This window comes from Mustela erminea, chromosome 4, assembly GCF_009829155.1.
Source record: "Mustela erminea isolate mMusErm1 chromosome 4, mMusErm1.Pri, whole genome shotgun sequence".
In the NCBI taxonomy this organism is placed as follows: domain Eukaryota; kingdom Metazoa; phylum Chordata; class Mammalia; order Carnivora; family Mustelidae; genus Mustela; species Mustela erminea.
In genome coordinates, this window is record NC_045617.1 from 15794206 (window position 1) to 15818352 (window position 24147).

The 24147-nt window shown below is 43.8% G+C and overlaps 1 protein-coding gene across 4 annotated transcripts in view; it reads right to left on the reverse strand.

The window, feature by feature from the left end:
• Nucleotides 1–24147, reverse strand: part of PLEKHG1 (pleckstrin homology and RhoGEF domain containing G1) — a 217202-nt gene that overhangs the window by 99247 nt on the left and 93808 nt on the right. The window contains exon 1 of one of the 4 annotated variants that reach the window (XM_032338749.1): nt 2324–2732. The exons of the other annotated variants lie outside the window; for them this stretch is intronic. The gene's annotated coding sequence lies outside the window, so the exon portion shown is untranslated. Of the gene's footprint in view, nt 1–2323; nt 2733–24147 lie in introns of those variants that run through there. 4 annotated transcript variants of the gene reach the window in all.

Below are 24147 nucleotides of genomic sequence, written 5' to 3' on the forward strand. Positions count from 1 at the left end.
CTTCACCTGTGTTTTCTGTTTTAGCAAAATCATCAATGTAAGAAGGAAACACCATTCCTATCATTCACAAGTAACTGGAAGCAGTCTCCATCACACCTGCATGGTGTGGTTCATAGGAATTTAAGAATCTAGTCTTTTAAAATCTAGCTTTTTCAGAGCAGGGGTGCACGCGCGCGCACACACACAATTTTTGCCTTTCTATTTATCCCAGTACCGCGTGTTTGCTAAATGAATTAACATAGGAACAGAGCACAAGGTCCCGGGAAGGACAATGCAGAGACCTAACAGCGAAGGGGAAGAGAAAAGGGAAGGGAAGGGAAGATTTCTTGAGTGACATTCAAGGTTCTTTCACACTTGCGAGCAGAGGAGCCTTCTGGGCCTCCGTGTTTTCTTAAGGCCTCTCTCTGCCCCACCTTCCTCTGCAAGGGTTTTGCTTTCCAGTCGGTCCCATCTCTGAGCCCACGCATCGCTCACACCGGCTGGTACCGGTTTTTACAGGTTCCCCGCTGGACTTCTGTGCACGGAGCGAGATACGTTCCAGGGCAGGCACACGGCACCAACACAAGCATCCTTGCTGCTTCTTCCTGTGTCGTTGATCTGCCAGTATTAACAGCACGGAAAAAGACTGCTCAGCAAAGTCTCCTTGTAGATGCTCGTCAGATGGGCCGCAGATGCACTGCACACTGATGACTTGTTGGGCGAGAAAGATACTCTTACTGGAAAGCAGCTTTTGTTGGTTCACTGGCAACACTAGTTACACAATCAGGAAGAGCAGGAATGATTCCTAGTATCCCTGCCAGGGGTGGGGGCCCAGGAGTGAAAGAACAGCACCCACAGAAGCCACGTCTACGGCCAGCGGGCACCGACCGGCCAGCCAGCCAGCCCAGTGCAGTCCGCCCTTGTGGCCTAATTGGAAAAGGACCAGAAAGCCCCGCTACTTAAAAACATCCTTTCCCGGAAATCTGCCACAGGACCTGCACGTCCACTCTGAGAAACCAGCTCCTTTTGGTTTAAGGTAAAAGTTGCCAGTTAACACTGTCATCTCACCTGGGAAGGGTTAGGGAGTCATTGCCACAGTAGTGAGAGTTAGCCAGGGCCACCGCATCCGCCCAAGGAACTGTATGGGCCTTTTAGAAGGAGCCAGAATGGGACTGTCAGAGGGAGGACTGGAGAGGCTGATGGGGAAGCAGAGAGAGCACGCAGTTCTAGGAGCATACCAAGGTCTGACCTAATTACAACAACTCCAAGACGCTGGGCGACAAGGGTGACAGAATGTCCTGGAGAAAGGAAGAAAGACAAAGGCGCACACACTGCTTTTGTTTTTGTTTTTCTGGCTTTTTAAATTCAGGGAAAGATTTTGCTTTATATAATCAATACCGGATAAGGTAGGTTTAGAAAATAATCTCGCATTTTCAGATACAAAGTTGCTAGAAGTTCCAAGGGGCTTTGTTTCAAAACACAATTAATATTTTTTACACAGAACCTAACAACTGAAATCCTGGAGCGGGGGCCTGGTTATCTTCCGATCTGAGATACTGCTATTGTAACATATTTCCCCAAACAGATGGTAAAAGCAACGGTTTTCTGAAGCACAGGTCATTGGCAAAACGTTCTTAGTATTTTTAGTCTTTTGGAACTCTTTTCTTTGAAAGAACACGCACAAGATTACTTTTTCCTAAGTGTATGCGACAGAATAAATATGACAAATGTTAAAGTCAGTCGCCTGCCAAGAGGTACTACACAGCCCCAGTGATGTCCCTTACAGGACACACTGACTTTCCTCCTGAAAGTGAGTTGTAATGTACTAATAGCCTTCTGCATCATGGATGTTTATTAAAAATCTATATACACTCTTCCAGACAGCCTACTCTAAACCCAGAAAATGTCACTAACCATAAATCCTTACTTTGTTACACAAACCAAGCTATAGACTTTGTTAAACAAACAAAAAGCTAATCTTTTTTTTTTTCTTTCTCAAAGACTCTTCTCAAAGTGAAATAATTTTAATGGTAAGTGAGTTTGTCTTTTAAAAGTGTTTGCTCTCGACAAAAGACTCAGATCTAAGGCAGACAAAAGCACTCGCGTATAGGAGAAATTACAGTATTTTTTTTTGTTGTTGTTAGCCGTGAAGTATTGAATCTAATCATAGAAACCAAACTATAAATAATAAATGGTTTCCAGGACTCAAATCATCCAACTGAAAACATAATTCGTCACCCCCCACTGCACTTAAATGTCAGTATCGAGTCATGGTCCTAAGAATTTTAGGAAACAAACACACAAAGCCCATTATTCACATCACTTTCTGACAGTCAACCCTTACCTCGCAATCAGGTTAAAGCATTTAACTTTAACTTCTCCATCATATGTCAGTCGGCCGTGAAAGCCAGCTGAGATCGCCTGGAAGGAAGGGCACATACTGCAGGACTTTTAAAATTCTGCTCTGTCAGGAGTTCCTGCATGGGCTCATTCCTCTGACTCTGTGACAGCCACTAGCTCTGTTTCTCACTCTGTTCTTTTATAAGGATATTGTGATCTTTATTGTCCAGAGACGATGAAATCAAGTCTTAGTTATTTCTGAACAATTTTCAGATATCGAGCAAGCAATATGTTACAAATCGTCTCTTGCTTTCAGTCCTAGATCAGTCCCATCTTTAAGGACACCATGGGAGGACTAGCTGGGCTGAGCACAATGAACTAATTATCCCTCTAAGAATGCAGTATGTTTCCAGACACATTTTTCTCCAGGAGATAACACACATCTAATCCATTCAAAACGAAAGGCATTCAACATGCTCTATCCTTCTGAAAACACGCTTTAAAAAAATGCACTTGAACTTGTAGAAAGGGCTTGGATACTTTATTGATATCCTGCAGCACTAGACTCACAATAATAATTAGAACAAGGATTGATTCTCGTTTCAGAGTAACAACCGTGGAGGTTCATAACCTTTACGTGAGCTTGCAAAAACCCTTTCACCTGTTGGCAGAGGGCAGAGACAGACGTTCCTGGCCAGCTTTCCCCCCGCGGCTCCAAGGCAATGGAGTCAGAGGGAAGGACGCGGCCAGGTAGACATCACCGGCGGCACCCTTAGCCTGTAGACTCAGTGATGCAATGGTGGGTTCACGGAGATGCTTAACAACACAGCGGAGGTGAGTACTGGGCGTGTGGGGGAGACACGGCCAGCTGCATGGGGCAGTCAGAAGGCAAAGGGAGCTGCCGGGTGACACGTATATACTATTACAACGATCATAAACACCCATCTGTTACCGTGCGTGCCGATCTTTGCCTTTTAGAGCTTTGGCACACACCCAGCAACAACCTGCTGACCCTTCTTCTCCCTTTACATCTTTTCTCTGCTTGAACAGCACCAGCCACTCCCCCTCACTAACTGGGGAACCCACACAACGCCAGGTTCTGCGCTAGGCTCGGTGAATGAATGAGTGGACACTGGCCGTGCCTTCTGGACGTTCCTGCCTAGTGGGACTGGACAAGCGTCAGAGAGCGACAAGTGGGACGAGTGTTATGAATCAGATGTCACAGAAGTATCTGTCTATGTATCTGCTCTATTTTCCTAAACTGTCTTGCCTCCTATCCCAGCTGGCCTTCAAGTGGTATTAAAAGTGCATAGTAACTTTATGGTGACAGTAAAATCAAGCTACGCGAGGCTTCCATTCCCCTTTCCGTCTTGGCGAGTGAGCTCCATTGGACTCCTCTTTCATCTCATATTTAATTACAAGGTAACCAAGCTGAGAGGCAAATTTGCTGGAAGTTTTTGTGAGTCTGAACACTTGCCTACTTCCCAGTTCCCACAGAGATACATGAAGTAACTTGTTTATGTTAAGAGAACAAAGGAAGGGCAACAGAGCTCTCTGTCAGGCTAGAGGTTTAGTCTTAATTAGGCCGAGAAACAAGTGTAACCCAATTTACTTTGGTTGATTCAGAGTAGAAAATTTCGAATCCTATACAAGGACATGAAAGAAAAAGAAGGAGAAACAGCCCCAGTATCCTAGCAGCTGGGGGGGGGGGCGAGCGAGGAGACCCCCTGGTGACCCACTGCGATCTTGTCTCTGCATTTTCTTTAATGAATATGCATTCTTTGTGTCATCAAAGTAGAACCAGGGGTGCCTGGGTGACTCAGTCGGTCGAGTGTCTGCCTTTGGCTCAGGTCATGATCCCGGGGTCCTGGGATGGGGTCCCGACTGCTCCGCGGGGAGTCTGCTTCTCCCTCTCCCTCTGCCTCTTCCCCCAACTTGTGGACTCTCTCTCTCTCAAATACATAAAAAAAAAAAAAAAAAAAAAAGAGATGAGTTTAATTGATGTGATAGTTACTCCCCGGGAGCGGACAGCCACCCCCCACCCCTGCGTCCCTTTCTGCTCCACTCTGCCCAGGTCCACTTGCCCAGCTTTCTGCTGGGTTTGGCTCTTGGGAAGCCCCAGTGTTATGAGGTAGGAGGAGATGGCAAAAGGGGCATTTGCACCCGCTCGCAGGCTGACAAGAAACCTGGTGCTCAGCATGGCTGCATCAGAGACAGCCCCATCTCCACTGTTCCAGTTCTCATTGCGTCTCCTTGTCCCTTTGGGGTCCCTATGGGTTGTCCCCCAGAGCACTGGTTAAGGGTGTCTGCCTTTGCTTCTGTCCCTGGGTGTGTCACATTCCTTGCTGGCTTCCTTAGCCATACCGCCTTTCACGAAGTAACTCCTTCATTAAATTCCCCCTTTGAGTCCACTGAACTAGTTCTGTCTCTTGTCAGGTCCCTGGCTGAGACAATTTCATACTCACTCCAGAATCCCCAGTCTGATATAATTCATTCCCGCAACTATCCCCAGTTTGACTTCACATGCTTAGTCAGAATGTAGACCACATCTTTTTACTGGGAGGCATACTGCCAAATTTTAGCTTGTTTTGTTTTGTTTAGGGCCTGCTTGACGCTTGTCAATGAAATAGATACTTAATTAGAACCTCTTCTATGCCAGAAACATATTTTTGAATTTGAGATCTACTGATATAATTCATTCCCGCAACTATCTTTATTGAGTAGCTACTATGTGCCAGGCACTCTCAAGCACAAAAGATATACCAGTGAACAGCTACTCATTCTTGCCTTTATGGAATTCATTTTTGAGTGGTGGACATATGGGTTTTAATCCGAGGACAGCAGGTTATTAGGACTGGAGAGCTACTTTGGGTTTTTCTAATCTAATTCCTTACTTGGTGTTCAAATTACTACTTCGTGGTAGCTCACCAGATACGCCGAGTCTCTGCTTGGGTCCTGCCCTTTGATCCCTGCTCAGATGGTCCATCACACATCCGGCAGCCCGAATCTTAGAATATTTTCTCACATTTATCAGAAGATCCTCAAGGACCGCTTCAGGAATACATAAGACAAATCGCACCTCACCTCCATTTGGAATTTCATTAAATATTTGAGATGCTATCAGGTCGCCCGTACATATTTGCCTCTTCATCCCCATAGTTATCGAGGAACTACTGTAGAAGATTCCTGGGGTGTAGGGCTCAGTGGTGTGGAAAGTGGGAGTTTGCCCCTTGTGCTGTGGGGAGTTTGCTTAAAAATGGCGCCATCCTGTGACCACCTTCTTGACGTGTCTCAAGATCTTCATTTTCTGGGGCTCCCACCAAAGTCTTTTCAGAATTTTCTCCTTTATACCAACTTACTACTGGAAAAAATGTTGAAAAGACACCATTCCTCTGGAAAGTAAATGGTCTCCCTGCTCCTCTTAAGTCACCCTGTCCCCAAATGGCACTCTGTGGCCAGGAAGAGACACAAGACCATCACGTGAAGAAGCGCTAAATCCTATGTGGGATGTACAAAATGCGAAGAAGGCATGGTGTGCTATGGAAACATATAAAGAGGGGGACCAGGCCTGGTTTGGGGTGTTCAGGGAGAGTTTTCTTGCAGGAGGGATGTGTGAACTGACATCTGAAGGCTGAGAAGAAGATAACTTGGGGAAATCCGGCAGAGAGCAGAGACCGTCCAGGTGGTTTTACGTCCTGTGAATGCAGATTGCTGGTATATCTTGCATTTCCCCCAGAGTCACCACTGAGCCTAGAATTTCCCCAGGATAATCTTATTTGCAAATATACTGTTGCATTAGATAACTATTTTAAGTGTAACAATGCCTCCTTATTAAAGTATCTTCTAGTTTCCTTCTCTACTCTGGGGTGACCCCATCCTCCAATCCTAATGTGTCAGCCTCTCTCTTCTTTGTTTTTCTTCTGCCCCCTCCAGACACCGGGCAGAGCTGCTTAGGCAGGAACTATGACTCTCTTCTTGTTTGCAATCACTGTGATGGGACCCCTTATAAGAGATGGTACAGCGCATCACCATGTAAATTTCCCTGCCCAGCATTTTCACCAAATTTTAATCAGATTAAGACAAACATCAGAGGAGTCCTAAAATGGGAAGGGTCACAAAAGGACAGACTGGAGGAAAGGGGTCACCCCGCTCAATTTGTCTTACTACTTCCAGGGGACTTTAGGATTGACTGTTGTGCATTTGAGCCTTGAGAACTTCCTAGGGCCATGTGGTCACCTTCCCTAGGAGATCCAAAGCCAGGGACCACTTCCCAGTGTCCGTATGACTCCAGACAGGACATCTGTTTAGAGGTCTGTGTAAATTAGGACATAAAAAAATGGCAGACCCCAATGGATGAAGCTGCTCTGAGAGTACAGGGAAACAGATTTTTACAGTGATCGCGGATTATCATCCTAGTGATGTAATGATAAACGCCATTCCCCCAACAGAACTTACTTTGTTCAATCCCAACCACCATTTACTGTTCATGAAGTGACATATGGAAAGGACCCAATACCTGGAGTTGACATGTGTGGAATCTTAGCTCTATGGACAATTGTGTCATCTCAGGCAAGTCACTAACCTCTCTACGTTCTGAATTCCTTCTGGATTAGTAAAATGAGAACTCAGGAGTCGATGGCATTTAAGAAGACTTTTTAAAATCTAAAAGCCTAAGGTTCCAGGGTTTGGGGGGATATGTTGGCATGATGACCCCCTTCTTGACCCCTTTGACAGTCTCTCTTGAGGCTCCTATATAGTTATGCAAGAGTTATATAACTTGAGAATCTTAAATATGGTCCCATTGTTATAGTCAGATAACCATGAGTTGATGCAAAAACCAGGAGCAGATGGCATTTGTATAAGGAAACTACCTTAAATTACCTAGAATCCCATATGTGGTAGAACTGTGTGGACACCTTAACTCAACAATTATCAACAGAAAATTCCCCACAAAAAATTTTAACGGCATCATCTGACAGCAGATCAATGTCTAGCCTCAAGCTCATGATTTCTACTTATTCACTTACATCATCACTACTTTCTGCAAAACTGCATTCTGGAAACCAGGTTAGGATGTAGCTTATGAAAGAGCTCATTTCACCATAGAGGGATATAATTTGGGGTTGCATCCCAACCAAGTACCAGCCCAAATATACCCCCGGAATAGTGGTAACATAAAAGTCAATATAACTGTACCACTGCAAAAATTACGCTCTTATAAGACACAGATAATGAAAAGTTATGGCTAGTTCTCAATTATCCTAGGAGCTCATATAGTTTATACACATGTAATTATGGTGATTAGAACAAATTCACTGTAATGGGTGTCCTGGTTGAGCCTCCGTGGAAATTAGGTGGGGAGAGGGGGAGAGAGAAGAGCGAGAAAGAGAGTGAGAGGGAGGGAGAGGTCAGCCGTAACATCTCAGGTAACTTAGCGATGGGGTTCTACTGAAGGAAGAAAACAGAAGAGGAAGGGAGCCCTTTCCCCATAAAGAGAGAGGGGTGAGCACCAGCAGCCTGGGGATGGGGCGTAGGTGGCCAACCAGGTGGACCCCCCATGGGGAGCTTGGGGACTTCAACTATCTCAGGGCAGGGGTTCCGGGGAGGGTAGGCATCCTGGACAAAGGAGACAGGGAGGCACAGCCTGGGAGTAGAAGGAATGGGAGTGAGGTCTTGTCCCTGTGCCAGTGGGAAGGGACATTGAACTGGCAAAGTTTAGTCTTTTAATGGGACTGAACTCATACCCCTAGGGCTGGTGTGAACTGAAGACACCCCCAGAAGTTAGGATCTGAGCCTGAGCAGGCAGAGTGTGACCTGAAGACTTTCTTTAAATTTCTTTGAATTGATGAATCAAATTTTGAACATCAGGATATTTCCTATTAAAATCCAGACTTTTTTTTTTTTTTTTTTGGCTTGGTGAGGAACAGTATCAAATAAAGGGACAATAACCATTAGTTACCACTGGCTGGACCTTTCTTCTTAGCAACAACAGGAGAGCCCAGCTTGCTTCATTTACTCTGGGGTGCGCTCTCCCTGTTTGCCCCAGTCCCCACCACCCCCTTCAGTACTACACCCATCCCTTCACTCCTTTCCATGACCTGCCTGGCCCTGGAGCTGGGAGCCATTTGATTCTGGACATGTTTGGATGCTACACTGTACACTAGGTGAGTAGTCCTAGAATGACCTCATGACTTGAAATAATCTGGTGAGAACAATATATTTCTCTACAGTTTGTGAGTCATAGAAAAATGAAACATAGAGAATCTAAACTATCACTTGTGTGTTCTAGAAAAGCTTGGGGGGGGGGTGCGGGATGGTGTGAGAGAAAGGTGTACTATAAGACCAAAAAGTACCATGGAAAGATTTAGGGAAGGGAGTGAAGGAAAACTTTTCCAGTGGAGGGTGGGAAATATGTTCACTGCAGGTCTTTACCACGTAACCTTCTCAGCTCTTGTTTCTGTTTTTCCATGCTTCCTAGTAATCAAAATCTTTATCCTTCTAGGTCTTTCACAAGCCTACAACAGATCAATAAATCTTAGAATTTGTTCAGGGTCTTTATGAAGGAATCACAACAGAAGAAACAATTCAGTGGGTAATTCTACCAAACCAAACATCCAAGTGACTGGTATGGGAGCTTTTGGCATTTAAAAACCCTGGAACAATAAGGCAAAAGCCACAGTCCCAGAAGAATGACACGCTGAGTTGTCTGGCAACACGTGGGGGTCCTAGCCCTCCACAGACCCCCAAGGGTGGAAGTAGAGATTTGTTGGTTGATACTCTTCTGAACAAGCCAAGATCAGCTATAAATGTCCAGATTAACATATCACAGACTCATCTCATAAAACGTTAGTTTGGTTGTAACTTTAAAAAAAAATAAGAGGGGAGAAGTTAAGGCTTAGAAGTGAAGATCCGGGCCCCATCAAAATAAACGAAGGCTGTATGATCAGGTTTACCGACAAGAAGAACCAAGGAATAAACAGTCCCCTTCACTTGGAATAGCATTTGTGCATTCTGACACCGAGCATTTAGGAAGACACCCAGAGGCATTAATCATCAGCATTTTTCCTAGAAAGGGGAAGAAACCCCATCCTGTACCCCATCCCAGTGTTTATTTCTTTCTGAACCCTGGAGATAAAAATTTTAATACACAGAGGTCTCAGTGAGGATTGGCGTGCCTACCCCGAGTCTTTCCGAAGAAGAAATGTCTCTGATATGTGATATCTTCCCTTAGGAGTACCAGGAGGAGGGGACCAGTGAGGGGGATAGGAAAACAAAACCAGCTCCTTTCCCCTAATCCTGATGTGGCTGAAAAGCAGAAAGCTAAAAGCTGCCCTGAGGGAAAAAGCTACTCCAGACAAGAGACGGATCAAGCAAGTGTGACAGACTTCAGCCTACTTAACTTGCTGACGTTTCTCTGCACAATTCTGAAGTGTGTTTATGAGGCCATGCATTTTCAGCACATCTCCTTGCTTAGCCTCCCGCCCACCACCCTGGGGTTCAGGCTTGGGTTGGCCTAGACACACACGGTGAGGGCCAGAGCCAAGCAAGGCCTGAAAAACCCCAATCCAGGCCTAGTAAGGACAGGTTGGTACTTGTGTCTTTTTTTCTGGGATGCTTCTCTGGAAACTCTGTGATGAGAAAGGTTAGGGAGCACAGGATTCTCTCTCTCTTCTGCGTCAATAAATCCCATTCCATGGTTTTATTAAAAAAAAAAAAATGTTCTTCTGAAGATGAGCTAACCCATATATAATTCATGAAAATGACTGCTCTAATGGCCTACCTTTCACATATACTTTGCATTTCATTCTTTTGTAGACATTTAGATATTTTAGTCTATTTCGATATTTTAATACATCAGTTACCATAATGGTGTTGTAAACCAAATACTTGATGGATGGAGTAGGTGACTGTGAGCACAAATCCTAACCCAGCATTTTTTCAGGAGTTGCACTGCCCCTCCTAAGGCACTGATAAGGACTGAATTGTGTGTACCCCACCCCCAAATTCATAAGAAGCCCAATGTGACTGTAATTGGAGATAGGGCTTTGAAGGAGGTAATTAAGGTTAATGAGGTCATAAGGTAGGGCCCAGATCTGATAGGAATTGGAGTCTTTTATTCTTTTTTTAAAAGATTTTTTTTTTTTAAATTTATTTGATAGAGAGTACACAGGAGCAAGGGGAGGGGTGGAGGGGGAGGGAGAAGCAGACTCCCCACTGAGCAGGGAGCCCCATGCAGGCTAGATCCATGACCCTGAGATCATGATCTGAGCCAAAGACAGATGCTCAGCCGTCTGAGCCACCCAGGACTGGAGTCTTCTTAAGATGTAGAAAAGACACCAGAGATCTTTTTCTCTCTTCATTCTCACCCAAAGCAAAGTCCATGTGAGGACACAGAGAGAAGGCAGCCCTCTATAAGCCTCACCAGAAACCACCCTGCCGACACCCTGACCTTGGACTTCTAGCCAGCTGAACTGGGAGAAAATAAATGCCTATTATTTAAGGCACCCAGTCTGAGGTATTCAGTTTGGGATATCCTGTCCACAGCCTGAGCAGACTAATATGATCACCATCAGCTTGGATTTTCAACAAGCAACCGGAGTGCTGGGCCCCTGATGCTAAAGGGGAATCGGGATTGGTCATTAACTCCCCGCGTGCGAGTTGTCATTGTAAAGGCTGAGAATCACTATTTTGGTGGGGGCCAGGGAGGGAGCTCATGGCTTCCACCAGGCCCCAAGCCCCTCCCTCAGCCTCCTCTATTCCACCATCCCAAAGAGGAAAAGCTTACGGGGTCAATGATAGACAATAGACATCTCAAGCCCTTAAAATTAGGCTCCCACAGCGGGGACAGAATATTATGAATAGAACTCATCATAAATCAGGCTGGAGTCAGAGGTGAAGTACTTTGTGGGAAAATCCACATCCATTTCATACTTGAGTTAGTTCAAGAAGCACAAGAGGGGCCCTTGAGACCCACGTGAGATCAGTCAATTCCACTGTAGGAGACCACATAAGGATTTGATGGGAAGCAAAGTTAAGAGTAACTCTGTGCAGTGGTCACCAGCCTGCAGGCATCAGACTGGAGGTGACTGGTTGGATACTAGGGGTTAAGGCTTGGGACCCTGGCGGTCTCTTCCATTTCCTCAAAGAATCAACTAAGACTGCATTTCAACATCCTAAAAGGTAAAAAATGGAGTCAAACCAACAAATCTCGAGGATACTTTTGACTCTGAAACTCAGGGGCCTACAGAAAACAAATACTGGTTATTGTTATACTCTCGTAAAATTCACTCATGAAAAATCACAAGTGAAGATTCTACTGAGTCAGTCAAACTGAAAAGACCTGAAATCGAGTTGTCGTGTTAGCAATAATAATACATAAGCAAATTGAAAGGGAGCAAGTACATCTGACTATGTGGAAATGCTACACAAAATCCTGCAAATCTTCAAAAATCATGACATTAAATAAAAATCAAACACTATTTTAAAAACAGCCTCGTCTCTGGAGGGTGAGCCCAGGGCACTAAGATTTATTTTTTCTTCAAGTGATTTTTATTTATTGCCAAGACGGAGGTCATGGCTGTACTGTAAGAATGTTACCATACCTCCAAATTAAGGCAACATTTAACTGAAGAGCAGAACATTTTCTAGATTTTGAAAAAATGCTATAAGGAGTACCATTTAAGTGGCATAAGTCTTTTCTAATGGACAGAATAAAATTATACTTTAGGTACTGAGTCACAATCTAAATGCCCTGTTGGGGCACCTGGGTGGCTCAATCAGTTGAGCACCTGACCCTTGATTTCAGCTCAGGTCGTGATCTCAGGGTCGTGGGATCAAGCCCCGTGTTGGGCTCTGCGCTGAACGTGGAGCCTGCTTGGGGATCTTGCTCTCAGCTCTTGCCACCCCCATGTGTGTGCTCTTTCTCAAAAGAAAGAAAGAAAGAAAGAAAGAAAGAAAGAAAGAAAGAAAGAAAGAAAGAAAGAAAGAAAGAAAAAAAAAAAAAAGAAAACTCTACCAGGCTTTAGTAGATAATCTGTGTATCCTAACTTGCTTTGGTCTTAAAATCATGGGAATGGAGTCCATAAGGAGAGACTTAGTGTGATTTTTCTCCCCTGTAAGCCTGAAAGCCTACATGTGGCTTTCCCACCAGGCAGCGTGGTATCTCTCTGAGAACACCAGTCATTTTCTCATCTGAAGGCCACACAGACAGAGGGAGAAGGATGAAGAGCCAAACATAGGTCTTGGTGCGGTTCTGTGATTTTTGTAGGCACAAATGAGAGAAGCGTGGTTGACGGTCATAAGTTCCAATGGCCTTAAGCAGGCTCTCCACACACTGGAGCTCTCCAGAACCCTGTGTGGTCCAGGTTTGTTTGTGAAGTAGCAAAAGATGCCCGGGTCTCATGTGTTGAACATTTAGTTTATATTTTAGAAATATAATGGCTACACTAGGGATGCTGAAGGGTGAAATATGTAGTGAAATACACCTGGTTTCAAATCTTGGACCTATAACTTACTGTAGGATCATGGACCTGAATTTCAATCAACCCTGGTCCCTTTAAAGTCAGGGGCCATCTAGGGGCACGTGGGTGGCTCAGCTGGTTGAGCATCTGGCTTGGGCTCAGGTCATGATCTCAGGGTCCTGAGATCGAGTCCTGCATCAGGTTCCCTGCTCAGTAGGCACTCTGCTTCCCCCTCTTCCTCTGCCGCTCCCCGACTCATATTCTCTCTCTGTCAAATAAATAAAATCTTAAAAAATAAAACCAGGGGCCATCTTATTTCACAGGGTTATGATTTGATTTCAGTGATAGGACACTTAAATCCACCATGGTACATGGCACCGACAGGCATCCACTCCTATTAGCTTCCTTCCCATTATGGATAGACAACTGTCAAATGGCGTAAAAAGACAAAACACAGGTAAGCGAAACCCATTGTATTTGTTTTCTTTAGTCAGAACGTGGATGCTGTCACAGTTGTTACATGCTCCTGTAACCACCACCAATGTCGTCCTGCAGAAGTTCTGCTTCTTTAAAAATTCAGTTTCTGTGCCACCCTTAGCTCAGCCCTAATGGGGAAACTTCCTAGGAATAAACACTTTTGATGGGTTTAATTTATTATCTTATTTCTATAGCAAGTTTTTAATGTATAGCTCATATATAGGGAATAAAGCTCTGCAAGCTATGATTTCCCTCCTCGGAGTCCCAAAATTTTCTAGAGGGAGAGGGATGCATCTGCTACTACCCAACATGTGAGCAAGTTCCCCTGTGCAATGTGTGGTTCTACATGCTTTGGGTCAGTTCCTCACAACCGCGTTAGGACATAATTTTATGAACAAAGAATTCAATGAACAGGAACTTTCAGTAGGTTGCTTGCATGTACAATGCTACCAAGTGAGGGTACCGGAATGTGAAGCCAGGCTGTCAGATTTCCAAGTCTGTCTTCTTACTTGGTATGCAATTCTGCCAGATGTGTACATTTATGCTACCGATTTACAGAGTTTGAGAGCTTGGGGTGTGTGCCTTGGGTGTTCAGAGAGAGGCCTTAGAAATAATTATTTTAAGGGGCACCTGCGTGGCTCAGTCATTAAGCATCTGCCTTTAGCTCAGGTCATGATCCCAGGGTGCTGGGATCGAGCCCCATGTCGGGCTCCCTGTTCGGTAGGAGGCCTCTTTCTCCCTCTCCCACTCCCCCTGCTTTGTTCCCTCTCTCGTTCTCTCTCTCTTTAAATAAAATCTTAAAAAACAAAAAAAAGAAATAGCTACTTTAAATCTTTCATTTTATAGAAGAAGGAATTCCAGAGACTGGAAAGAACATCACCCACGGTCAGCTAGGCCAGTGGCTCCCCAGTGGTGGCTGCCATCAGAACCACCCCGGGAGGCTTGCTAAACACAGACGGCTGGGACCCGCCTCTGGAGTCTGATTCTGCGGGGCTGGGCGGAGCCCGAGAATCTCTAACAGGTCCCCACATGTGGTTGATGTCGCTGGTCTTGGGAATAGTGTTTAAGAACCAGTGTCCTATTTCACTCCCTGTCTGGGCCAGAACGAAGCTTCTACTCCCCTCTCTTTGATTTTTCCCCATAAACAGTGGCTATCAGCTGCTCTGGAACAATGAGAATTCCAAGGGAGACTGGGCAGCCTGCTGGACCCAGGCACGGAATGCTCTCCTCCTCCTAGTTTGGCTGAGACATCTGGAAACTTCTTCACCGCACACAGCCTCATGACATCATGATTTTCTGTAACGCTGGTATTTCACTACGACCTTCTCCACTTACCTCTGCACATACCCAGTCTGAAACAACACAGACCTGCTTACCGCCCACTGTAAGTATTATTCTTACTTTGAGCTATTTACCAACACTTATCCTCTAAAATGTGGCTCTTTGAAGGCCACACAGCAGGAGTTTTAGCAAAAGGACAGGGGTCATGAACTATCTGCCAGCATTTATCCTCGGAAGAAGAGGATGACGAGGTCATTTCAAAGTTTCCTTTAGTTTATGTTATAATTCAAAAAGAAATTTTTTGCTTGTTTAGCTAAGAGGATCCCTTGCCTTTCATTAGGGTTCCTGATAGAGTGAAATATTTTGGAAGTAGGGACACTATTACTGTTCGAACTTGCCGCGGTGAACGTTGCTTAGTGTCCGTGCTGTCATGGGGTGATCCGTAGCTCAGCTGCTTTAAGAGCATCGGGGATGAGCGAGCCTGGCATGTAGGAAGTGTGTCCAGAGTGCCAGCCAGCTCCAAAGATCATCGCTCCTGTTATTTAAGAGAGCCCAGGGGTCCGCCCATTTGCTTGGGCAAGCAGGTGGGCTGAAAATGGCGTGACCTGAGCACGTCGACAGACCTCATAATCAGAACTCTCTCTCCCCCATGAGCAAGGGGATTTAAAGAGCATGACACCCAAGAAGCACTTATGGGGTGTCTCCATCTGTCCCTCACGAAACCTTACAGGACTTAATACTGGGTTGTCCACCACTGAATGAAAGCATCTTTTCAGAACACCTGCTAGGCTCCAGACATTCTAGGTAAGGGTGCTAGAACACTCCCATTAACTTTTTTTCTTTTGAAATAAGTATAAATTCATAAGAAGCTGCAAAAAGCCAAGAAACTGGACCAGGAGATCTCCTGTCTCCTCACCTAGTTTCCCCCAATGGTAACCTTGGTGTGACTATGGTATAGACACAAAACCAGGACACTGATATCAGTCCAGACCATGAAGTACATTCGAACCTCATCAGTTTTCAAGGACAGGGGGCATTTTGGTTGTGAAAGACACAAAAACAAAAAGAAGAAACAGAAAGGAGATGTAAAGACCATGAACACAGCAGGCAGTGTCAAATCATCCCATGTTACTTTGGAAATTTGCCTTTTCACTTGTTGTGAGAAGAAGATAAATGGTAAGTGCATGAGCTAGATAAAATAAGACTGTCCCTAAAAAAAAGACCTTAAAATTTTTTCCCCCAGAGATTAAGCATAACAGTTATAATGAAATTAACTTGTTTTTCAAATTCTCTGTAGATGGGAACACTTATTAGTGACGTGAGATTTGATACTCAGCAGTTCCCCCTTATCCGTGCTTCCAGTTTCCCCGTGGTCCCCAGCGGCTCAAAGCAGGTGACCCTCCTGCGTCGGAAGGTCAAGTCTAGCGCGAGGTCATGATGCCTATGTTGTTCCCCTCACTTCATCTCATCACATAGGCATTTCATCATCTCATGTCATCACAAGAAGAATGGTGAGTACAGTACAATAAGATTTTGTGAGAGAGAGATCACCTTCCAAGAACTTTTATTAGAGTCTATTGTTGTGATTGTTCAATTTTATTTTTAGTTATTGATATTTAATGTGTTACTGGGCCTAATTTTTAAATTAAACTTTATCATAGGTTCGTACGTCTAGGATCGTAGGTACAGGGTTCAGGAATACCTATGGTTTCAGGCACCCACTTGTGGTCTTAGAATGTATCCCCATGGATAAGGGGGGTTACTCAACACAGATGCTAGTTCCCCCCAAACTCACACACAATCTTTGCAATCTGTATAATTCATAAAATGATGACATGAAGAGTTTAGAACTTGCTATATATCACCAGGCCTGGAATGGCATGTAGAAGGCACTTGGATTTTGTTACTTTCCCTAAGTAATCTTTAGAAGCCCCTATTGTTGTACCCATTATAAATTAGTCTTATCAAGTCATTAAAGGTTTCAAAAATATTCTTCTTTGAGCATTCTTGTTTTCATGTATGTATAAAACATATATATATGTATACACACACACACATACATGTACATACATATATTTGGAAATATTAAAATGGGATATTTTATTATTATTAAATATTAAGGTTTTCCTCTATCTCATTTTCATAATATACAGTCAGATTGGGACGTTAGGACGTCAAACCATTAATACTCCAGCATCTTCCTTAACTAACAACTTCTTTCAAAATTGATGTAATGCGAGGTAATCGACAAGGGACCTCCTACTGTGATGCATTTGCCAATATTTGGTCTTTAGCCGAAATACTTTTTAAAAAAACAGCAGCAGCCCACCAAAAGAACATGATGTCTTCAGAAGCTTCTAAGAAGCAGAATGTCCAGGTCTATCAAAAAAGACCAGCAGTATTACCTAAGCACGTAATGACGCAGTAAGCTTTTTGATTATTCACCCTAAGAAAGCTGCTCTGGTATTAGGAAACAAAACACATCATTTTTCTTTTGCGTGGTGGGGAGTTGTCTGTGTGGATCTCCCACCAGCCAGGCCAGCCAGAATAAACAGATGTTTCATTACGTGGAGGAGCCAAATTCCCCTCCACTGTACACACAGAGCTGATGACCCCCACTGGGGTCATCTGAATTCTAAACGACCAAGCAGAAATTTTGCAGACCCCCACCCCTACCCCTTCTAGGGCCAGCCCTAGGCAAGGCTCTGAAATAGGAGAAGCTTGCTCTGGACCACACTGGTGGAGTCTCCCCTCCCCCAGGTATCATCTCAGTTGAGTGTCTCAAGGTCTCCCCTCCCCCCACCCCTGCCCACCTGGAACTCTCTCCTTCCAGGGTTGCTTCCCTAGGCTTGGCCACCTCACAAAGATTCCAAGGACATGGGGAGTGCCCTCAAATAAACTGCCCAAGACACAGAGCTAGAGAGCGGCAGGCCTGATTCCAAGTTCTGTGCTCTGTCCATTGCCCACAGTGTGTTGAATGGCTCTGTAGGCCTAAGTAGTTGGAAACTGACTCTTTAATTCATTTTTCTTAAGCTCAAGAATTTACAAATTGTTTGTGGTGGTCCTTATTTCTTCAGAATCAAATCGTCAGGTATGTTCTATTTCAGCTCCCAGAAAAAATTTAAAATGCTTAAAAGTATTTAAAAATTTTTAAAAGTACTTCAGGTAGTAACATTTTTGAAAAATTTTTATTTAGAGAGACAGAGTGTGGAGTGGGGACAGAGGGAGAGAGAGAATCTTAAGCAGGCTCCACACTTAGTGCAGAGCCCAACCTGGGGCTCGATCCCAGGACCCTGCGATCATGACTTGAGCTGAAATCAAGAGTCAGACACCTAACTGACTGAGCCACCAGGTGCCCCTATGGTTTACAACCTGTCTTTAGCAAAATGTAGCACCCTTTGTGTGTGTATATACATGCATGTGTGCATATATACATACAAATGTATACATATAAAAAATTAAAAACCATCAAAATAATCAAAACCAAGAAAATTTTCATTGACAATAGCATATTTCTTTGTAGTTAAGTAGAATAAAAAATAACTTTATTCTTTGCAATACAATAAAGTCCTCTATTTAATAGGTAGCACAAAAGAGAAAACCACCTCTGAAAAAGCTTTCAAATTGATTTCTAAAATCACCATTACACTATCAGTGGACTCAGCTTCATGCCTGTGAAGAAGACCCTGAAACCATTTACCTGGAGACCTTTCTCTGCTCCACAGGTTTTTAGATCCCTATGCTTATGAATCATGATTCAGATTCTGAAGCCTGGTTGGCTTCAGATTCCTTTTGTGCAGTTTGCACAGAGGTGCTGTTGTTCAGAAACACAGCCACAAAGTGAGCTCAACGGGGCTGAAGAAAAACAGACCACGGACTCGTGCATGAATGTGTCCCCAAAGACAGGGCAGTGTACGCACATTTGTGTGTGTGTGCGTGTAACTAGTTATTCAGAGTGCTTTAGTGCAAGATGAACGTGTCCAAGTGTCATCCTCTGATTTCAAATTAGAATCTGTAGATTTTATTCCCAAGCTGACAGCCTGCCATCCCTGCAGGCCTCAAGTGGCTCATGGCTTTGGGAAGAAAGGGGGTCTCAGTTATGGGACACTCTGCTGCTCCCGCCCACCACACTACTGTGGGTCTCTCGGTTTTAGGATGGATTCCATGGCCAGAATTCCTAGACTTTCAACTTAAACTATCAAAGAAATCATGGATTCCTTTAGGATGCATAGACTTAAAAAAAGGTCTTTATAGAGGGAAGGTGTTCTACCATATTCTCTGTGATCTGAATTCTCCCTCATCACAGCCTGGAGAAATAGCCAGGGCTTTGGACACCATTTTAGACAGATAACCACTTTTCCATACTCTCTGCATAACTTACATAAAGAGGACCCCAAGTTCACCTGATTGGTTGTGAAAGTGGCCAGGAAAACCATACATTCACATTTTTAAGGTGAAAATTCTAAATTTGAATTATTACTTCAAGGGTTTTTCTCCCTTCTTTCTTCCTAAATACTGTGACTACAATAAGTACACTCGGTCACCATACAGACATTTTCATACAAAATTTCCCTCCATTCATGGAGGGCACATTTTGTTTCAAGAAACCTTCAACAGCCAGATATAATTAATCAGTGAAACCTGAGGGTCAGATCTATGCAAAACAATGAACATTTGAGTTCTTGTGTTTCTTAGGCACAGTTGTGAGTACTGGAAATGCACTGTTTCATTCAGTTTGTTTAAGAATTTGATGATACCCATTTCAAAGATGGGCAATTTGAGGCTCACGCAAGCTAAATGTAACACATCCCAAGTCACACAACTGCTAAGCACAAAGCCAGTTCCCTCCAGATCTGCTTACTCTAGTGTTAGGTTCTCAACCACTGCCCTATGCTTGAAAATTTCAAGGGAAAGGGAATCAGCAGTTTTCCTGTAAAGAAGAAATACTTTCAGCAGTCAAGGATCCTAGTCTGTAGAACAGAGACATATTTCTAGTAAATTACTAATACTTTCTACACCCTTACCTCAAACAAAGACCAACTAAAGGCATCACAGCATCTAAAAACCAAAGGACAAAGAAAAAAAAAAAAAGGAAAAAGAAATAAGAAAAAAAAAAAAAAGGACAATGAGCTAGATTTATAGCTTTTGAGAATTTTCTCCAAATGGTCAAATATGAAAAGTTACATATGCAAAAACATCAAGCTAAATTCAAGTTCTAGAAGCATAAAGCATTGAGCAACTTCTTTGTAATGAAAATGGAAACCAGGGTCAATTTCAAGTAGGACAAATATTGTTCTTTGGAACGGAAACTTGTTGCTGCATCTCACCATGGAGCAAAAGGCTTATAAACTCCTGAAAAAATAAGGTTCACATGGAAACAAAAACACAACAGGAACTCCAATATGGATACCGACAAATGCTGCCTATCTCCTCAATTCCTTTAAAAGCCATTGTTGGCTATTAAAATGTCAATGTAGAAATCATAAAATACCAATAACTCTAGTATTCCAGAGGAAATGTTTAATGCTGAAGATTTTAAAGTTTGGTTTTATAAAAATTTACTAGCAAGGAAGATTGATGGAAAATGATGACGTCTAAGGACAGGCAGGTCCGGTTACTAGGAAGTCACAAGACTGTATCTTGAAGTCATGAGGACCACACAGTAATGGCGAATAAGGACAGCTAACACCTTCGATTTCTCATGATGTGCCAGGTGCTATTTTGAAGATTAAAAAAAAAAAAAAGTAAATTAACTCACATCATTCTCACATCTCTAAAAGGTAAGTATTACTTTCAGCCCTATTTTGCACTTGAGAAAAGGGAGGTACTGAGAGATTAAGTAACACACCCAGTCATACAACTGGGAAGTAGTAAAACTGGAACCATTGGAACCAGCTGGTCGGGGACTGACAATTTTACTCCCTCGTCTCTGACAACTCACTGGGCAAAGCCTTGCTCACGAGGACAGAGACTGTCCCCACAGAACTGAACTAATTGTGGAGAGAAAACAGGAATTTCTTCCATGTTCCTCCAGTAGAGCCTCTTAGGGCTGGACTTGTGGTGCCTCTCCCTGATGGTTCACAGCTCTGTGGGAGTGCCAGAGCTCCCGGGCGAACTCTCAGAAGCAGGGAGAAAGATGAAGATGGCTTCTAACCCTCCATTTTCTTCACATGTTCTTTGCATCTTCTTCCATCTTATCCCTACCTCTCAAACTAGTCATGAGCTCTCTGAACTCCGGCCCTCATGCTCTGTATCCCCCACCCCCATCCCCACCCCAGTTTGCACCAAGCAGTTGCTTCATCGAGGCTGTTGCATGATTTACATGTGTTGTGGACATCTTCCCACGGAGGCTGAGCCCTGAGCTGAGTCCTCAGGGAAGTGATGTGTGAAGAGACATGGAAAGAAGGGGTGAGAAGGCAGCCACAGTGGTTGTGAAGAGACAGAACTCCTGGGGAGTGCTTGGCGTGAACCAAGGAACTAGGCTGGACTGTGACCAAACAGGGCAGTTACTGATGCGGGACCTCAGAGCCTATCCCAGGGAATTCCGAGATCGCTCCATAGGCAATTAGGATCATTGGCCGATGACACCCAGGAGGAAGCCATCTGCCAAGGGCTTTGTTTGCTGACATGAGAGCTTCCAAGTCCCAGAGTTAGAATGATCAGAGAGAGAGAGAGAAGCCAAAAGTCAAGAAGCAATTTCCAGGAAGGGAGAAGACAGTGATTAAGTCACCCATTTTATTTATTTAATTTTAACATGCTGAATGGTAGGCTGCCATTATCCAAAGCAGGCCATCTTCACACTATTCTGACAAAGCAGGTGGAAACGGAAAGACTTGCAGAGAGGCGGTGGACCAAGTGAACTCACTTCTGTCCCTCGGGCCAGTGAGCTTCTGTGAGTTGCCACAGCTCTGTTTTCAGGAGGGCTCATCTCACGTCCTGAGCCCGGAGGGAGGAAGAATAATCAGGTGGAGAAGGCCATGGGCACTAGAACACAGTGGATGGTAGCAGGGGTTGGAGTTGGCAAAGCTTAGGATTGAATCCAGCTGGGAAAAGCATTACTACTCATGGGAACTTGGGTAAATTCACCTAAACCTTGGGTAAATTCACCTAAGGCTCACCTGAGCCTTAGGTCTCAGTTGCTTCCTGTGTAAAATGGGGATGATTTAGTACTTACTGCAGATTATTGAGGGGATTAAATGAGATAAAGGGGCATAAAGCATTTAATAAAGAGTCCCGGTACATAGATTTTCTAACTCGCATTTTCTTAGCTTCCGTATTTGTTTATTTGATATCCATTCATTATGAGGTCAAACTAATAGCCAAAGTTGTTTACATCTCCTCTGTGGTCCAGAGCCCATCGCTGGAACCACCTCTACCCAACTCATATGCATCAAACCAATACTTCCCTGCCCTTCTCATCCCAGGATCAGGGACCAGACAACTGGGCACAGCCTGTATGCCCCAGGGCCTGCTGGTATTATTCAGCCCAGCCAAACCTAATCTGCCTTGCATGGGCAACCCCATGGAAACCCCAATAAAGGCTCAACCTAGGCCTTTCTCTTGCTTTTTTCTGCCTCCCGACTGACACTGGTGCTTCGGCCTGTGGTCCTGGGTGGCAGGCCACGCAGCTCCTCTTGGGAAATATAAGTAATAAAAAATCTCCTTTGAGTGCCATGATTCTGTCTCTTCTGTCACTCAGTCACTTCAATAAATTAAAAACCCTACACGTACAACCATTGAGACAACAGAGCCCAGTAAACAACAGCCACGATAACTTTCCTATAGTTCATAAAATAAATCAGTTCTGTTCATGTCTCTTCTCTCCATCCCTTTTCTCCTGTTACTCTCACGGTTTTGACATGAATCATTGCAACAACCTCCTGAGTATGTCTTACTAAATCCAATCTCTTGCTTCCTCAAACCATCTCTTCAGATGCCTCTCTTCTAAAACTCAAGATGTAGGTTCCCCTCTGCCAGGAAAGCTTGATACTGTTCCCTCTCGTCTAAAGATCCAATCCAGCTCCTTGTCTTGGCAGTTAGACCTTCCAGGGTCTGGCCCAGAACAGCAGCCATATTGGACAACTTGACATTGCCCACTAAGGTCACAGCTTTTCACACCTGTCTGTCTTTGCTCAGGTGTACCCATTAGTTTTACACATAGCAACTGCTCCGTGAATATTTATTGAATCATAAGCCCTGTGATTATTCTAATTAAAATAAAGGACTCTTATCAAGTGGTTAATTACATAGTTAATAATGGAGAAATATGGGAAAAGGCTTATACAAGCTCATTTACATGAAGAATAATTAGTACAGGTCAGAGTATAAGGGTCTGTTAAATTCTATCAGAAAACAGTGATGATATAAAAATCATTTTAAAGTGTTATTGCTATATTTAGTCATAACTATTAATTATGACAATGGGGTTAATACTAATTTAGGCTTGCAAAGACAAAATATTTTTTTGTTTGTAAATAAACCGTACACCTGTGAGGTGCAATTTCCCTGTGTGCATTTTACTCAGGACTGACGTTGCTAGGCCAAATGCAGGGTAAGGTTAACACTTCCACTTGGAATTTATAGAAGTCTAACCAGGCTTCTTTAAACTCTTTCTGGTCCTAAAGAAAGAAATGGGCCATGACCTGCCTGGAAGGAACCCAGATGCAGCCCGGTCTCTGTTCCTTCAAGCCTACGCCTGAATGAGGAAATCAGGTTTAGGTAGAACTCACTCATATCCTCTCTAATGGCTACCTGAAACTCCTCCTAGGTCTTCAAGAAATATTTGGTGGGTTATCTGACTTTATCATCTGACTTTCCATCTAGCATAATTGTTGAAAAAGAAAGTTGGCTGAGTTTACAGCTACCTCTTCTTACTAGGTGGGTGGTTGGGCTTGGGAAGGAATGAAAATCATTTCATTGATACAAGGAGAAGCTGTTCCCGGCCGACATAAGGAAATGGTGGTTAGGAAAGAATCTTAAAAATTACTCAAAGATGATTACAGGCTGTCACTGAGCAATGAGGAAGGAAGAGCTTTCTTTTCGACTACAGGGTGCATAGCTCTACAGACAGAAATTATTATTTTATATTTAGGCCAATGGTAGTCTATATGCCTTTGAAATGTAAAAAGCAATAATAACTTAAGTACCTGGTATGAATTTCAAAAACATCAAGATAGATCCCACTGGCCATACAGGAAAGCCAGGCCCCTTGCTTTGTAAGATCTTGCGTTTCATGGTTCTGAAGTCATGGGTGAGCATGTAGTCATTGTGTGCCTGCTCGACGCAGGATATCGGGCATGGGGGACTCAGAGGGTAGCAAGCCATGAAGCTCTCCCTGGGCTCACCATCTGGATAAGGAGGCAGGACCACATGGGAAGTGAATGAATGATATATGCTACCTCACAGCCAAGTCTTTTCAGTGTTCCCAGCAGCTTCGACAAAGCGTGGAAATTCTGAAAGAACCCATGCGCTAAAATGAACATGACTTCACTCAACAAAGCAAATAACTTAGTTGTAATTTAAAATTTGCAAGTGTTCATCCTTGATTCGGTTTTGAGAAAGTGTGGGGAGGAAATTGCTTGTAGCAGAGATGCCTTTTGACGGTTTTCAA